At 38.2% G+C, this 13,540-nt stretch overlaps 1 protein-coding gene across 6 annotated transcripts in view; it reads left to right on the forward strand.

Annotated features, from left to right (window-relative positions):
• The first annotated feature begins 5,054 nt into the window (after nt 1–5,054).
• Nucleotides 5,055–13,540, forward strand: part of Galnt13 (polypeptide N-acetylgalactosaminyltransferase 13) — a 514,272-nt gene continuing 505,786 nt past the window's right edge. For 5 of the 6 annotated variants that reach the window (XM_005315793.4, XM_021733280.3, XM_021733370.3 and 2 more), the window contains exon 1: nt 5,409–5,813. The gene's annotated coding sequence lies outside the window, so the exon portion shown is untranslated. Of the gene's footprint in view, nt 5,228–5,408; nt 5,814–13,540 lie in introns of those variants that run through there. The other variant, XM_040294317.2, reaches the window with a different exon arrangement.

The following is a 13,540-nucleotide window of genomic DNA, read 5'->3' on the forward strand; positions in this document are numbered from 1 at the left end:
ATATACATATATATCATACACATACATACATAAACATATATGTATATATATACATATGTATGTTAACCTAACCATCTATTTAAGGAAATATGGGTTGATTTCATAATTTAGCTATTGTGCATTTGCTTTTATATTTAGTGGAATTAGGGGAAGCTTAAATGACAGCAAAACCATATTATCTTAAATGATTGCCAGTGCCTTTTCATATTGTTCTGTTTTCCATCATGTACTTATTTATGTCTTTTTTGAATGGTGAATAGTAGTGTAGTCAATCTTTTGTACACTGTCCTTTTTCGTAGCTTTTTATTTTCTCTTTTAATGAGTACTAAATAATAGCATATTCAGGTTGGTGTGACCACAACTTTGCTTGACAGTCATTTGTTGCTCTCCATGGTACTGAACATTCATTGTGGTTTGAAAATTAGTTGTTTTGCCAGTAGTGAGTACTGCCCAATCAAGAGTTACAAACACAAAGAGAAAAGGTCTAATGTGGACAGGGAAGATAAAAAACAAAAAAAAAATTACAAAAGAGGCTTAATAGTTGACTAATAGCTACATTAATTTATTCATTCAACAAAAATTAGAATTTATTGAATTGTATAAGGTTTCAAGTTTTTTTCCAAAAATCTTTATCAATTAATGATAAAGCTTGAAGACTGACCATAAATTCTTAGAGCAGCTTATGTTGCTGGAGCTTTGAGTTAGTTATTATCTGGAGCTATACCTACTAGAAAACCCTGCCCAATCTCCTTGCTGCCCAATCAAAATGGGTACATTTGGAATTCCATGCTCAGACCATTCTCTGAGATGCCCTTAACAAGCTTCTTATAATCAGAGGCTATGTGACTTTGAATGTTGACAACTTGAGTTGGACAAGTGGGACACACTGGTTGGACACTTCTGATATACCAGATGTTCAATATATCATGGCACAGCTATGAACATTTGTGGTATACTAGTTGGAAAGTTCAGCTCTTAGCTTGTCTTAGTATTTTTCTAAAATTTTCTACCAGTACATACTTAACTTGTTGTACTGACCTACCTCACTAAAGCATAACATTCATGAGAGCAGATATTTAACTTTAAAAATCTCTGTTGTGTTCCCAGTGCCTTGCAAATAAATGTCACAAAGTGAGCATTTCATGTGCATTCATTGGATAAATGATTACACTCTAACTTCCATGACAGTGGTCTTAATTTTTCTTTTCATCTTTAATACCTATTCTTTGTACCTAGCTCATTGTAGATATTCAGGAGTAAACAGTACCCAAGATTATAAAGGTTTTTACAGGAATGTTAGAGACTTTAGACTATTACTTAAAAGCATTAAGAAGCCATGGAAATGTTATAATTGTAAATAAATATTATTACACTTTCATTTTAGAAAATAAAGTTCTTGCTTTATGTTTCTCTAAGGAGTGACATGTCTGTACTTATACTCATCCAATCTCAAATTCTTAAATTAATATTACACTCTTTCCCCTTCTCCTTAATTCCTAATAATTTGTGACAACCTGATAATTTAATTTCAGCAAAATATATCCATCTCATCCTTCATTCCCATTTTAATTAGGGCCTTGGACCTTACTTCCCACTTTATTAGGGCCTTGTTCAATCAGAATGGGCAGCTGTAGTTGTTAAACTCATATCCTTGCCTTTGATATATTCTTCATCTAAAGTGTCTATATGCTTTATAGCCATTTAATTGTACAGCATTAGTCATCTCATTTTTCTAAACAAATATTTGCAATGGCTCATCTCTGATAAAAGATAAATTCTGCTGGGCATAGTGGAACTACATATCTGTAATCCCATAGACTCAGGAGGCTGAGATAGGAGAATCACAAGTTCAAAGTCAGCCTCAGCAACTTACCAAGACCCCAAGAACCTTAATGGGGCCATATCTCAAAAATAAAGAAAGGATGGGGGATGTGACTTAGTGATTATGTATCCTTGGGTTCAGCTGCTAGTACAAAATATGTACATATATACATACATATTCCTAGTTGTCTATTTCAACAAGTACAATGTGACTTATTATTTTGAGTGCTCATAAATTATGATATTAATCTTCTTGTGAGATAAGCAAAGACTGCCCCTTCCATTTTTAAAAAAAGTAACTTCAAACTTAAGGAAACATTGCAAAATTATGACAAAAATTTCACATTCTTCAACCAAATGTACCTAAAGTTAAATGTCCTCACATTTGCTTTGTCATCTTCTCTGTAGATATTTCTGAACCATCTACGAATATATTGTAACCACTGTATGTTTTTACTCCAAATGTTTCCTTATACATTCCTTAAGATCAAGCATTTTCTCATAGATAGTATAGTAAATTTATCAACATTAGGGCATTTAATGCTGATATAAAACTATTTATAGTTTATAACAAATTAAATATAAATCATTAAAATATAGAATAATATTTGCAAATTGTACTAATAGTGTCCTTTATAGCTATTTTCCCCCAAGTTCAGTATCTATTTCTGTATTACACATTGTAGTTAGTAGTCCTTCTCATATTTTTAATCACCTCCAGTCTAGAATAGCTCCTCGGCTTTTCCTTGATTTTTATCACAGTGACATTTTTAAAAGTACAGACAAGATATGTTGTAGAATTCCCCTTAATTTGGGTTTCTCTTTACTTCCTCAGAATTATATTCTACTACACATTTTGGGGGTTCTGGAACACTAAGTAATATGGCCTACTTTTCAGTATTTCAATCATTAATGTCGGTCTCATTATTGGTGATTTTCACTTTAATGACTTAAAGTGATGTTTACAAGATTTACTCACTGCAAGTAATTTGTTATTCTCCTGTAATTTAGACTCCATGGTAGATCACAGTAGATTACAAAAAGGGTCACAAGTGCCTGTCAAGACATAGATGACCCAAACTGAGCCAGCCGGGACAGAAAACTTATTTGACAACCTGCAGAATTTCAGACATTGTAGATGTTTACTGATTTAGACTAATGTGTTTTGAGATGGTGTGTTATTCAGCAAAATCTAATAATTTACAGGAGACACTTTGGTGCTATATAAATACCCAGTTACACATATAACTTATGCGGCTGAAGTTAAATATCACTAAAAAGATTGAAAATGGGATAGCTCCATTTTATTGAGATGAAGAACGTAAGGATGGGGCTCATATGACTTCTGAAGACATATGACTGATAAATGGATGTGCCAGAATTAGAACTCCAAACTTTTACTTGCTGGCCCATAGCTTTTCTTAACATGCCATATAGAGGTAAGTGATTTTACAGCAGAACTGGAAGTCATAAGCTAAATAAATTGAAATTCTCAAGATTTGTGGTGTTATGAGTGAGATTCTATGCCCTCACACATGCATTAAAGCACCTGTTATGGTGTGGACTTAAGATGTCCCCCAAAAGCACATGTGTGAGACAATGCAAGGTTTGGAGAATAAATGATTAAGCTATAGCCTTAACTTAATTAGTGAATTAATCCCTGAAGGGATTAATTGAGAGGTAACTGGAGACAGGTGGGGTGTGGCTGGAGGAATTGGTTCATTGAGGGTGTGGCTATGGGGTATATATTTTGTATTTGAAGAGTGGAGTCACTCTCTCTCTGCTTCCTGATCAGCAAGTGAGCTGCTTCCCCCTGCCTCAATCTTCCACCATGATATCCTGCCTAACCTTGAGCTCTGAGAAATGGAGCCAGCCATTTATGGACTGAGGCCTCTGAAACTGTGAGCCCTTAAAGAAAACTTTTCTCTTCTACAGTTGTTCTGGACTGGTCCTTTAGTCACAGTGGTGAAAAAGTTGGCTAAGACAGCACCTCTGGTACATGTTTCATAAATATTAATATTTGTTTTGCTTTAGAGTCAGGGTTTCATTTTGCTGCCCAGGATAATTTGGAACTCTGGGACTAAAGATGCCTCTGTATTCCAAATAGGTGTGACCCCATAGATGTCCTGCTGATGTTCCATAATCCATGGTGGTATAGGAGAGACAGGAGAGACGATGTGGGAAGAGACATTAAATGTAGTTAGTATACCAATTTAAATTAATAATTGATTCACAAAAAGATATAAAGCCAACATTTCTAGACATTGCCTTTACTTAATATAATCAAGATGATCATGAACATACTCCTTGGAGATAGTATCAAGTTTGTATAAAATAGTTCTTAATACTTTTGAAGTAGCTGTTATATCCCCTTCCAACTCTGCAAAATAAACCATAAGTCACCTGACAAGACACTGTGAAAAGAAGAAAGGTTCTTTGTCACTCCTTACAAATAAGGAAACAGACTGAAAAAAGTCACGGGCCAAAACTAACCAAGAGCCAACAGTGAATAAATGAGAAAGCAGAGATTTGAACAAACCAATCCCAATTTCCTAAAAGAGTTCCTCCTAATGGCATTGGGCATTAGTCTTAAGTCTTCCAAATACTAACAGTACCTGAATCTTAAACCTGCTGGTCCATAGCTTTTCTCAACATGCCTTACAGAGCTAAGTGATCTCATAGCAGAAATGGAATTCATAAGCTAAATAAATAGAAATTTCCAAAATTCCTGGTGTTATGATGTATGACAATCCTTCCTTACATTTAATTTAATAGCATTTAGTACGCTGAATTTGCTGCTATGCTACACATTAAAATATGCAAGCGTTCAGGTACTTAGATGTGTATACCAATCTGTGTTAACTATCGCACCTTCCTCACTGAGAAAGGAATTCAAAGCCCCACTTTTTTCTTTACCTCAACCTAAAATATTTAAGAGTACACCGAAGTGCTCTGCGTTTCCAGTGCTCTTATAGAACATTCGGTGGCAGTAGCAGCTAACGATGCCAAACAGGAAAAAAAAAAAAAAAATCCAGGTGAATCCTGTCAGAGTGCATGATCCATGATGGACAAGAGGTCAAGTCTTTTCGTCTTTTCAGTTTGTACATGAGAGCCCAAACCTTAAGTTTCTCCTAGCATCACTCTACTGCAGAGCCCATGGCAAGGGTGGGGTTGCTGGAACTTCCCCTAGCTCCCCACTAAGAGGCTCGCTGGCGCATTGGGCGAAGGCAGTGTGTGCAAGCTGGATTTTGCACCCTTTGGCCCCAGAGTGGCCGGGGGTCGCCAGGCTCTCTCTAGCACGACAAGCTGACCCCACAGTCGCTCTTGAGGGCTGTGCCTGCCAAGTATCGCGGGACTTGTGCACATCGCAGGAGCGGCAGCCCCAGGAGCAGCTGGAGCGCGCTTGGTGCGCACTGCCTCAGCTCGGGGAGGAGCAGGAGCCAGGAGGGAGGAGGGCTGGGGGTGCTGGTTACGTAAATGATACTAGCCCAGTGAGAGGCCTCTGGGCTGGGGCTACGAGAGGGGGAGGGACCGCGCGAGGAGGAGGGGCTGGGAGGCGGCGGGCTGGGGTGGGAGGGGGGCGGGGGCCGGGGCGAAGTGACCAGGCGGCGGCGGCGGCGGTGGCTCTGCTGAGGTGACAATGTGCTAGGAGTCCTCACTGGGTCTTCGTCCCTCCTCGGCCTTGGCGCCCGCTCTGGGCGCGCTCGCGGAGTCCTACCGCCCGCGGTTGCGCTATGAGGGCTCCTCTCTGGGGCTGGCCGAGGCCGGAGCCGGCTTGCACGGTTTGAGAGGAAGTGTGAAAAGAGCGCGGGCGGGAGCTGGGGCTGCGCACCGAGCGGCACTCTAGGGCCAGCGCGGTATCCAGGTGAGCGCCGGCTTGGTGAGCAGTGTACTCGGTGCAGCTGGTCGGCGCCTGCCCGGCTTGATCGGAGGCTGAATCCAGTGCGTGGACCGCCCTTCTCTCTTCGTGGGATCCTTGGCCACGATAGCAGGTCTCTCTCTTTCGCTCCCTCTCTTCGTGACAGTCTGGGACGAGCCCCCTCCGTCTGCCGGAGTGCCGGAGCTGGGTGCCTCAAAGTCCCCCAGCGAGTGCCAGGAGGGTACGGAGCAGAACCCAGGGCAGGGGAAGGGGCGCGGGCGGACCTGGCGAGGCGGTCTCCTGGGATCTAGGAGTAGGCTTGCTCCAGGCTGCAGGTGCGGCGGGAGAATCCAGAGGCGCGGAACTTTCTGTCTCTGCCCTCCCTTCGCTGGGCTTTTTCCCGCTACACCGCCGAGCTGAGGTGGTTGGGGTCCCCATCTGCTCCTTGGCGGCTCTCAGCAGCGGGGACAGATCGGTCTCCTGGTTCGGACAACTTTCTCCCACCAGCTGCGGGAAGCTCGGGTTTGAGGTGCCTACATTGTTTCTCCATCTGACACCCGGCACACTCTGGTTCCTGAGTATCTCTCTGGACATTAGCCTGCCTCATTTTCTGCCTCTCTTTACCTCTTTCAGTGCTCAGACACCTCTCATTCTTTCCGTGTGTGTGTGTCTCTCAGTTTCTGTCTGTCTGACTCTGGTTTTTGATACCTTCTGCACTAAGACCTGTATCTGTTTTTCTTTCGTTCTGTTTCCCCTTGTCGTTCTTGGGATAGCTTTGTGTTTCTGTAATTCTCTTTGCATGTCTCTCTGTCTTGCAGCATTTTTTTTCCCTCTATTTCTGCTTCTCGCTGCCCAGCTCTGTCTTACTACTCTGTTGTCCCCTTGCCCTCAAATCCTGAAGCGTTTGGCCAGGGGAGCACTCATCCTGGGCACTTCCAGGTGGTGAGACCTCTGCTCTGGGCCCGGGAGGACACAGGTTGGAGGCAGTTTGCCCTTGTCAAAGCTGTCAGAGCTGAATGAGAAGCTCAAGGGGAAGAGTGGAGGGCGTCGGACTAGCTTCCCTACCCAGGCTTGGAGGGCCCTGTGCTGCTGGGAACCCAAGTGCACTGATGTTGCTGGTTCGGACTAGAAAACTGTATAAGCCCCTCGTGCTGTACCCCTCACTTTTTTTTTTTTTTTTTTTTGACTAAGGTGAGTTGAATTTCCAGGGGGAGAGTCTACATCTCCAGCTTTAGAGGCAGCTAGGAGAAGAGTTAGTGTGGGCAGACATAGAACATTTGGGGTTCAGGGAAAACTAATTTCAAAGGGTAAGACCCTTCCTGAAGCAAAGGGGTTACTAGCAACTGAGCGGAGCTTTGGGGACCAAGCAGGCATGCCTAATTAAATTGCCTTCCACTCATTGAGTTTTTAGGAGAGCAATGAACCTGAGAGAGATCATCGTCAGGCTTACCAGAAATTTTATTTGCCTTGCTGAAGATACTTGCTGACCCTAATGCCTTGAAATTTCAGGTCTCTTTGCGGTTTCCAAAAATTCCAGCTTTATGTGAAATATGCCTTTGCTTAGGTCTCCTCCCTCTCCACCAGCCCCAAGTCTTCCCTTTCCTTGGCTTGTTTGCTTTCATGCCCTCTAGTGTTAAAGAAACCTGCTGGCTGAGAATACTGAAAAGTAAGGTAGACCTATTGATGATTTACTTTGGACTTCTCACCTTCCAGGGATCTTTTTTCTTCTGTTACTCATGTCCTCTCTTTTTCCTGACCAACTTTTGCATTGCATTATTAATCTTTCCTTTCCCCTGATCGCTGCAAATGCCTCCTCTCCTGCAGAAGTAGAACCTTAATATGGGAACCCTGTTTGTTTGACTTCATAGGTAGATAGATGTGGAGAATTTTCATAGCCTAAGGCAGACTTTGAACATAAAACATGCATTCCTCTGTGTCATTTGCCATAAACCAGGATTTCACATCTCTTTCTTATGCCCCTGCCCACTTTCAACTCCATTGAGAATTTCCCTGGCTGTTCCTGCTTGTTCAAATAAATGCTTTTAATTCACCATTTCTATGATGTTCATCCCATTCCAGCGCTTAAGCTACTTGCTTAAATAAGGGCACTGTGTTTCAGATCAGGTTTGGAGAGAGGAAAAGAAAGCTTTTTTCAAAGGAATTGTAGGATATTGCTGGTGTAGATTAATTCTGGATCAGAAAGTCTAGAGTAAAAAGAACCAGATGCTGCCTCTGATATGCAGACCCTAGGGTAATGTAGGAAAGCCAGTGTGTGTTTAATGAAAACTTGTTGGTTGATTGATTAGCATGCAGCTGATTATAGACTTCCAAGTCACCCAGTTATGCTAATGAGCCTATGCACTTGAAGTTGAATTCTACCTCCCCTCCATTTTTTTTCTGTTTCATTTAGGCTTCTATGAATAGGAATTGAAGACGAGTAAAAGATAGGTTGAAATAGAAGTTATGCTTCTTTCCAACTCATCTCATTGCTTGAATTTTCTCCTCTTTGCAACTCTTTAACTTGACTGGTATTTTTTGTTTTTTTAAGAAATGAATTTAGAGACTCTTATATGTAGCATCTCTCAGCCTTCATGCCTGAAAGTAAATTGGGATATAACATCATACTGGGGTGAATATTTTTTGTTTGACTTTTAACAAGTGAAAAGTTCTCTTTTTTAATGAAAAGAATAGATGTATCAGTTTAAAATTTTGAGGATTATAAATTGACTTGTAAGCTGAATCACCTTAAATAATTTGTAGATTCCTTTACTACTTGAAATACTTATCAGTGGTGTGATACCTAATGCATATAGGAATTTGCCGAAGTTCCTGGAAACACAGTGCCTCCTCATTCGAGGTTTTAGTAGTGATCCATGGGCTGCTGTATTTCTTTTTTGTTGATATGTTAGTTACCTCTTAAAACAGTTGGGGACTTACCATGAGTATTGTGCAGGAGGACATTCAAGGCAATTTGCCTTTAAAAGGATTACTTGCAAATTATTTAGTATTCTCTCCTTCCCATTTTTTTTTGTATTTAAAAATAGCAAGGAGAATCAAACTAGGAATTCTGATATTGGGTGAGATGACTTCTAATTTCTTACTGATTTAACATACATATTTAACTTTTTAATTAATGTGCATCCATTTTAAGTTAAACAGTTATATCAAAATGAAATAAATTTCTATCATGCAGACTTGATTATTAACAGTGATAGTTGTAACATGTAGTAAAGATTGTGGGCTTACAAAACCTTTGGTGTTTTAGGAAGAATAAAAGAGAAAAAGTAAAAAAATAAATAAAAAGGATATTTTTGTTCTTGTTAATTGGAAAATGAATAGAACAAAACAACTCAGAGTAAAACTTGAGCAGAATTAACACCCACCATGTAGAATGACTGCAAAGCTACATGTTTTTCATAAGTATTCTTTGCACTTTATGAAAGTAGACAATTTTAGTAGTTGTGTCCTTTAAATTAATTTGCCTGATTAGCTATCATATTCTCAAGTGACAACCCTTGAACTAAACAACACATTGTTAACTATAACTTTTAATACATCACCTTTTTGGGTTCAGGTCCCTCCCATCAGAACCATGTAGATATATGAAATGGGTTCTAACAGGATCACTACTTTGATGTCTTAATGACCATGTGTGTACTTATCTGAGGATTTTAACCAGGCATTGGTTTTACACTTATCCTTCTACTTTTATAATCAGATTAACACATGTGAAACACCAAATCAAGACCTAAATATATGTACTCATGTTGACTCAAGAATTGTCTTTGATGATTTTTCTTAAGGCTACCACATTCCCCAAACGATGCATCTAGACAATCCCCTACCCCCACCACCAGGCATATGTTTGAAACCACAAACTACGTTTAAAGATCTGGCACTGCCTGCTTTAATAAACCATGTTTTTTTTTTCCCTTTTTCATTTCAACAGATTAGATTTCTATTTACAATTTCTACCTTAAGATATGTTGTTTAATTAAGAACTTTTGCCACTCAGTAACTAGCATACATGTTTTTGAAGAATCTGACCTTCAGTGTGAAATTTCATACTTAGAGAATTCAAGGACATTTATGAAAATGAATGCACATTAATTCAGTCATAGTTGGCCATCTATTTGGAGCATTATAATTACTTATCTTTGAGAGCAGCAGTATAAACTATGGACTTTATATATTTGTTTCTTTTTGATTCATCTTTAGGCCTATGTCTGTTTTCAGTGCAGTATATTTATAATAATATATTTAATTGGTCTTACTTTGATTACTAAAAAATGATTGCAGGTGCATGATTCTGACTGTGTCCCTAAATTCATTTTGGCTGAGTTTTCTGGGTTTAATTTCTTAGTACATCTTGGGACGTATTTATTTAAGTAGATGATTTTTATCTTTTAAAATTTATTGAGAAGTTGGTGGGGTTTAAAATTCAAATTATAAATTAATGTAGGGATAAATTATTTTCCCCCAAGAGCCCAAGTTTGCAAAAATATCCATATGATTATAGTCTTCCCAAACTATCAGGTTCTTTCTTAATGTCTACCCTATTAAAACCTCCTACCCTTCACAATTCATTTACAAGATTCAAAACATCACTTGTTTGAAGTAGTGCCATGTTAATGGTTAATCATTCCTAGAGCTTGAGAGTGATATAGGAAGAGTAGTGATCTTCATGGAGGTGATCCTATTTGTGGTTACTTTATGTGGTATGTGATTTAATTTGACATACTGGCCATATTAATTGCTCAGATTTCTTCTATATTTTTTATTAAAGAAGTGCTTATTGTTAACATAGATGGGAGCTGTCCAAGGTGTATCATAGAAGGGTTTTAACTTGATGGGGGATTAATTGGGATTCTGTTTCATGCACTACATTACATTGAATTGTTGCTTAAATCTTATTTAAGCTCTTGCAGAACATTACAGGGAGAGTGTGATTAAACTGTTTGTTGGCACTTTGGTGTGCATGATACATGTGGCGGGTATCCACTGTAAACAGAGAATTTAAAGCACAGCCTGCTCAATCAAAAAATTGCCCAAACTACACCACAGAGATAGTTGTAAATGTCAGCTTAGCCTCTTGCCTTATATTAATTGCTTGATTTTATAAGCAGAGCATCTCTCTTTTTGTTAATAAAATGGATTTTGACATATGAGGAGGATTATGTAGCTTCTTGTAGATCAGAAGCATAATAACTGACTTAATTTACTCTTGAGGTTTTTATTACATAATTAGTTTCAGATATGGTGAGATTTATATGACTATTAAGACCTCAATGCAACACAACCATTACTTTAAAGAAAGAAAAAATGAAACAAAATACACAAGAAGCTATGTCTTTCTAACTTATTTATGAGGGAGATAAAATGGTGAATTATAAATTGATAAATGAGTAAAATTGATTGCTTTGTACTTATACTGTGATTAGTAAATATCAGACAGATTTACATTTGTATATAATATGGATAATTATTATCCCCTTGTATGAATAAGGACATACCTGCTCAGAATCACATAGCTTATATGTGTTAGGGCCAAGGCTGACACCAGTTCTTTCTGTCCGAACCCAGCATTTTAACAGTTTTCAATCTGACATTTTCACTAATAAAATTTTTTAAAAATGAAGTGCCAACCTCCATGTGAACATTTTCTTTTCCACAGTAAGAATAATTTTAAAAGTCTCCTACATTACCATAATTTTATAAAAGTGGACATTTTAACACCAATTCTGATGGAAGAACTGAATCTCAAAATAAAGAATAATTCTTTCAACAGAATAAATTTAGCTCTCTATACGTTTTCCTCATTACACTTATATTTCTAATTTAACAACTTTAGACAACTGCTGAAAATTCCATCACAGAAAATTTTATTCTGTACACTGTACTCAGGCACTCTTTTTATTCTGAAACACTATGGCATTCTACTTGTCCCTCCCACACACCACAGACCAACATGGTTTTCATAACCTTGATGTAATGACACACAGTACTAACAGCTTCTTCCGTTGTCTGTCTAGCTGTCAGTCTGGGTAATATGATTTAGACTTAGGGAAGATGCTAGTACTTGCTTCAGCCTTAGTTTACCACATCAATATCTGCGGATAATTGGAGGATTGAAGATGATTTGTTCCTTTGCAGTAGTTAATCATACACCATTCTCACCATGATGGTACCAGTCTATGCCCCAGGACAAAGAATGAAGCAAGAAGAAATCAAAAGAAGTGTCACGTGTACTTCTTATTCTGTCCTTCCTGAAATAAGTGCACCCCAACCTTTGTAAAGAAGATCCATACTAAGATATTTGTCTATAAGTGAAGAAAACAAGAAATAGCTTGTTTCCTTGAAATATTCCTGACAATATCTTATATTACATTGGAAAATATTTATATTTATGAAATGATTTGTAAAATCCTACTAAAGTTTCTGGATTTTTCTCAAGTATGTACATAATCAGTGTGTTAAAATTTGATGTCGTGTATTTTGTCCTTACTCTTGACATTTGGTTGACTTTGAGAGACCTTCTGCTATTTGGTATTTTTGTATAGTTCACTAAGTCTTTTCATAGTTCTTTTCTTTAGTCTTCTCTAAGACCAATTTTATATTATACTGATATCTTATTAGAATATGTAAATTATTTGAATTCCATACTCCCAATAGTGAGTCACTCCACAAATCTGGTTTTTAAATAAAATTCTACACTTAGAAATTATGTAATTTCCAAATTCTCTGAAATTTTCAAATTACAAAAGAGGATTTATGATATTATTGGCTATCCTAATTTCCAGACTCAGTATGATCTCTTCTCTTTTTTTTTTCATAGCAAGTCTACATCTTTTTCTGAATCCTCAGGCTCATGTTTCTTTTGACTCCTTATAGTTTATTCTCAAAGGAGACCATTGGTCACTTATCCTGAGAAACAGTAGAAACTAGCCTGTCACTTACCATGATTCATATATTATCCATAGCCTGTAGATTTTAAGGATGTGTCTGTGTTTTCTTCTTGGGTGAATCCTGTTTATCATTTCTCAATATTATTTTTCTTCTCCCCATATCTATTCCTTTGTTCATTCTTCCTTCTTCATGATGCTCTTTATGTGAAGTGTCTGTCTTCTGTGGTTTAACACATTCTCACGTAGCATAACAGAATAATCTACTGGTGCTCTGATTGTGGTAAAGTGAGTAAATAAGAAAGAACTTCTGTTCATTTCACCATTTAGTCTCTGCATAGGTAAGACAGGCTCTATTGCTCTTGCATCTGGGTCATTTAGCAGGAGGCTGGGATGCTAAATTCACATCTCATTACCTTTGTCTACTTTTAGAACTGTGTGCCTGGGCCCTGTGGTCAGTTGGCATTTGGCAGGCCTGTGGCTCTAAAGGAATGCTGTGCTTTTTGAGGGGATGCCAATTTCAGTTGATACACAGTTCTCTCATTCCTTGGTCAGATTTTCCTTGTAAAATAACCAGTATATATTTCATTACTAACTCTAGATTATTGAATTCATGTCAGGAATTCATTATGAAATTGATAGATTGTGATGAAAAAGTTTAATAATTTATGTTCAGTGGCTCCCACTCCCAGACTTAAGGAGAAAGATAATATTTTCCCTATTTGGTAACCTAGAACAACCATTTTTATCATAGCTTTTTAAAAGACTTTTATTGTTGTGCACTAAGTTGAGATGAATTGTAGGTAATTGGATGGTGCAGCTGAATTAACACATTGAATTGCTAGTTATGAGACACTTCATTTGCTGTTGCAGACCACAATAGGCCCATTTTGCTTCCACAATGCACAAATTCTTATTATCTATATAAAATCCTAATTCAAGTAGAATAACATGTATG

The sequence above is a fragment of the Ictidomys tridecemlineatus genome, chromosome 7 (genome assembly GCF_052094955.1).
Source record: "Ictidomys tridecemlineatus isolate mIctTri1 chromosome 7, mIctTri1.hap1, whole genome shotgun sequence".
In the NCBI taxonomy this organism is placed as follows: domain Eukaryota; kingdom Metazoa; phylum Chordata; class Mammalia; order Rodentia; family Sciuridae; genus Ictidomys; species Ictidomys tridecemlineatus.